The 5,227-nt window shown below is 41.8% G+C and overlaps 1 protein-coding gene across 1 annotated transcript in view; it reads left to right on the top strand.

Annotated features, from left to right (window-relative positions):
* HOXC10 (homeobox C10) overlaps positions 1-5,227 on the top strand; it is a 127,967-nt gene that overhangs the window by 30,461 nt on the left and 92,279 nt on the right. The window lies entirely within an intron of this gene.

Below are 5,227 nucleotides of genomic sequence, written 5' to 3'. Positions count from 1 at the left end.
GGATTGTGGCTTCTTAAGCAGTTTGCCAGTTCTTTAAATCCACACCCACTGACTCAGGAGGTCTTGGCAGAAGCCACTGGACGATTCATACGTTCAAGTTATTTAACAGTTCAAAACCAAGACTCAGGCTTTTCACTTCCAAAGAAACAAGGCGTTACGTTAACACGTTCACAGACTAGGGTTAAGAGCCTTAAGTACGTTGGCTTGGAATGCCACGGAGATCCGTGGAACTTGGTGTCACTTAAGGATCAAGACAGCAACTGGGTAAACAAAGAGAGGAGGCGAAACTCCTTCCGTCATGACCATCAGTTCTCTGCTGGTGCTATGAATTCACACAAGGAGATCTCTTAGGCTGAACTCCTCAAGACACCTACTGGGGAGTAAGTCCCATTAAATATACAGAGGCTCTCCCTGCACCTAACAGACGCGTTACGAAGATTCACGCCCCACTTTCGCCTAAATTGAGCTTTGCCTTATGTTGCTAGCCTTCAAATTTCTACCTCTACTAGTATATTACTTCTTGCTTTGCTATAAAGTATAACAACGGTTTTCTTTAGCTTCTTACGTTTTTAAAGCATATCAACAGCGACACTCTTCCTTCCACTGGCATTCATGGGAGGGGCTTTCGAGTGTTTGTCCACTGAAAATGTCATAGTTCGCCATTTCACACCTAATATTTTGTGGTGTACGTGTGTGAAAGTGTGCAAAGACGGAAATAGCTGGAAGGAATCCGTGTGTCTCATGTCCCTGTCCATATCTACATTATGAAACGACTGGAAGGAGACATAATGGAGACATTAAAAGGGGGCTTTGCGATGAGCTGGTACTTATTTATTTATAAGAAATACTTTGTTCAGGAGCACAATCAGCAAACTGGAGGAACACCCTGAATATTTTTCCATTGTGTGAATGTACGCAAAACACAGGTTGCTTGACAAAATAATACTGGCAAACATGTTTATTTTCTCTCTTTCTTACTCACACATGCAGAGAGATTGTGTGTGTGTGTGTGTGTGCATACACATATACAGGCACACACACAATATTGAGAGGGCGAGTAGGTATTCCTAGAATATTATTATATCTGGCCTGCGGTGAAATGGACTTCATCCCACAATGGCAATTGGTATGAAAATGGACAGCTTGTTTACACTGATACCCCAGATAAGGCATTGCAAGATTCCTAAAATACATCCTGGCTTAGTAAACTGAATCTGGAAAAGATACTGGGAGGCTGAGAACATTATTAACTTCCAAAAACTAACACTGAAGTCTTTAAATATTTAAATAACTGAAGTGTGTGTGTGTGTGTGTGTGTGTGTGAGAGAGAGAGAGAGAGAGAGAGAGAGAGAGAGAGAGAGAGAGAGAGAGAGAGAGACGTGCTGGACATTGCAAAAAACAATTGTACAAGGGGAAAGACAGTGTGATGTCTATTTACGTCGGATCCATGAATTCCTACTTCAGCGTTTTTTATTATTTCATTGGAGTGTTGCATATTTGTGTTTAGGGTTCTGGAAAAGATAGTGGCTATGCAGGAATATTCAGTGCATTATCCGAAGGTGCTTGTTTGGATGCGACAAGGAACTGTTGAACCTGACATAATATTAGAAGCCGACTGCAGGTTGCGTCCAGGGGAACAATCTTCTCCAAACATAAAAGCACCGTCCTTTATAGCATAATGCAGGCTTCCGCGGTGATAAATGTAGGGTGCCTATGATTCTTTTCAAAATTCTAGTTAGGAGTGTGTTTAGGAGGGGGGAGAGGACCATTTGATTGACTGTGTACAGTACTACACACATGCATAGTAAAGACAGACTTTTGCACCAGCTGATAGAATTCATACCCACAATACCAAGTCGCCGCTCTTGCCCAGGCATAGATGTGTACACGCCTATTATTATTAAATGGCGTATTCTTGAGTGGACACTCTCAAGACTTCATCAATTCCGCCTGCTCATTGCAAGGGACCGACAATAAAGCTTTGCCATTGTGTAGACTTTATGAGGCTGCAGAATAGAAAGGTAAGTCCATTGTGTTACTCATCATAACTAGGGGAAGGCCAGACCTGCCTTAAGGCGAGATTTAGACATCTATCTATATCTATCTATCGTCTATCTATCTATATCTATCTATCTATCTACCTATAATCTTCTGAGTTGGGTTGTCTCGTGTTATATCTAATATAATGGCGACTTTTCCTACAGCGGATTACAGAAGTTTAAAGCGTGGCGGATCCACACATTTTAAAGCAAAGCTTGGGAGCATCTTATCATCTTCTGAACTAAGTCCATAGTGTTCCCTTTCGAGAATGATCCTCTGCACAACCCGCACCAACCCATCTCTTGTCCCCAAAGGGGAAGTGGCCAGATAAACTACTCTTACAGAGACTTGAAGTAGATTCAAGAAGAGGCGAGAAAACTTAATTTCAAAATAAGGGAATTAAAAGGGCGTGGGGGTGGGGGGAAGAGAGTGAGAGAGAACAAAAAAGAAAAAGAAGAGAAAAGAAAAGAAAAAAGAGCTGTATCTGCACTCTATCCATGCATATTTAAGTCCATGTTCTTAAGTGGTTTGATTTGAAGGAATCTCCCAAACGATACTTATCTATCATAGGGTTAGAAGTTAAATTATTGGAATTGCTAGGCAAAGCTGTTACATTTGGGGTGGGGCGGTGGTGGAAATGATTATGGCTTATAGTCAATACACAACAAAGTCGCATCTTTAGATGACATGCATTTACTATATATATATATATATATATATAGTAATCACTTCATAATTTCCAAAGGGAGACAAAAAAGAGACAGGGAAAAGGCCATTTTTACGAGGCGAAGTAATTTGAAAGAAGATAATGCTCTTCACAAAGTGGCTGATTCGGAAATGATCATTACTTCAATATTACCGAAATGAGTTTCACCCACCCGCCTGGAGTAAGAAATATCATCCTATTCTGCATTTTTTTTTATTAGCCAATCAAAATTCCTTCAAATCTCCATTTGTGATTTGTGAAAAATAGAAATCCACGAAAAAGCTGCACTGGAGCATATTGCTCATTTTCTCTTAATTTATTATTCTAATCACAGCAGCCGTTACATGATAATGCATCCATTAAGCGGGCGGGGGTATATGTGTTGGAGGTGGGTGGGGTTTAGAATACTTTTCCATTCGAGACTTGGAAATGTACACAAATGATATTTCATACACGTACCCAAAAGTTTGGAGGCCTATGTTTTCAGGCAGAGGTTGAGAATAACCTGAATGAATGAAAGAAAAAAGTTCCCAAGGTAAAGTCGGGAAAGTAATTTTGCTTTCCCTATCTTTCTTCGCATTCTCTCTCTCTCTCTCTCTCTCTCTCTCTCTCTCTCTCTCTCTCTCTCCCGCTTTCTCCTTCCTTCCTTCCTTCCTTCCTTCCTTCCTTCCTTTTAGCATTCCCTCTCAATTTCAAGTTACTAATTTAGCGTCCCCACCCTCCTAGGAAAAGTTCGGAGAGCTTCGCCTCCACCTCTGGCAACCCGATGCGAGGTAAAATCCGTAGAGCACCTAAACCAGTGAAACGTGTCTCCAGTATCAGGAGAGTCGGAATGCGGAATAAGATACAAAAGAGAGGGAGGGAAGGAAATGTATCCAACCTCTTTCTCCGCAACACTCGAAAACGTGCAGCACAGGTTATGCTTTTGCTGCAAGATAAAATTTCCTGTTCCCTTTATGGACCCTTTTCTCCCGAGAAAACGGGGAGCCCATTGTCTCCAGAGCCACTGTTGTGACGGTTCCTTCCTCGTCGTAACTTTTAACTACCTGTTATAAAATTTATTGGCGGTTTGTAAAGTGAAAAAAGTAATTTCCCTTCCGTCCGGTTGGATTACATCCTATAATGTGGGGTTTCGGGAGCCCCCCCCCCGCCGCCCCAGACAGACACGCACTCGCACATAGACTGGAGAAACGCGTCCCACAGAACCCTTCCCCACCCCTGAAAATTTTCGAAATACAAAAAAAGAGAGAGGAGAAAAGTTAGCTGCCATGCGGAATAAAAATTTATATGTGGGTGCAATCCGATCCCATTAAAATCCGTTGGAATGCAGGTAAAGCCTGACAGATATTAGGATAGGAGGTAGCTGTCGAAATATCTCTCCACCCCAGTTTCCATTACGCCCCAAGGTTATGACTTACTTCTATGGGGCAGCATGTTCAGACAGCAATGCTAATATCTTCCAGACTTAACTATCTGTCTGTCTGTCTGTCTGTCTGTCTGTCTGTCTGTCTATCTATCTATCTATCTATCTATCTATCTATCTATCTATCTATCATCTATCTATCTATCCAATCTGTCTCTATCATGTATCTATGTATAATTATATTATCGCTTATTCTATACGTATTAAGAAGGAAAAATTATTCTTTGCGGTTTCTCAGATTTCCCCCCCGAATTATTATTTTCCTCTAACTATATGGCCCCATAATCTCCATCTTGTAATACTAATATTAATGCGCGTCTGGGAAAGTGAAACTGAAAAAGGGCGTCGAAGTCTGTGATCAAATATTAAGAAATTCTGCCGGTCCTTGGGTGGACTGATGTGTTTAATGTATATCCTTATTGTAAGTCAGATTCCGCTAATTTTGAAAAGGTCACAGTTTCGAGAGCCTCTCTTTATAGACTTGAAGTGCACCAAGAAGACCAGTTGTCCCATTAAAAACCAAAACGGGGGGAGGAAGGCTGTTTTTTTATTTATTTATAGTTAGGGGGGGGGAGCCCGATCTATCTCCCAGTTAAGACCAAGTCTTTAGCTCCAAACCCTTGAGGTCCCACTGAATGTGGATTGGGGTTGGAGCCGGGGAGACAAGTCCCTTGGACTGATTCAGATGATATCTAGGTTCTAGAACAGTGAAAAGGTGGGTGTTATGGACATGGAAAGGATGGAGTTTGCAAGTATCAAAAAGGAGTCACCTTTTGCTTTCGGGAAAAGGGTCCGCTAGGAGTTAAACACAGGTCTAGGGGACCGGGGTTGTAAATTAACTCCTCTTCGATACACACACACATACGTGTGTCTGAGGGAGACTGTGAGTGAGTGTGTGCACACATTTATCGCCTTAAAAAAAATTGTATATTCACGTTGCATTTGCCACCAAGTGAACTGGCTTGATTAAAGGTGCAATCCGGGAATTGGAAAAATCAGTGGCAGCGTGGCCATATGGGTTGCCCCTTGAATAAGCAAATAAGAGCCAGAAGCGAAAC

The sequence above is a fragment of the Podarcis raffonei genome, chromosome 2 (genome assembly GCF_027172205.1).
Source record: "Podarcis raffonei isolate rPodRaf1 chromosome 2, rPodRaf1.pri, whole genome shotgun sequence".
Classification (NCBI taxonomy): domain Eukaryota; kingdom Metazoa; phylum Chordata; class Lepidosauria; order Squamata; family Lacertidae; genus Podarcis; species Podarcis raffonei.
The sequence above is the reverse complement of the archived record's forward strand: the minus strand, read 5'-3'. Positions and strand labels throughout refer to the sequence as shown.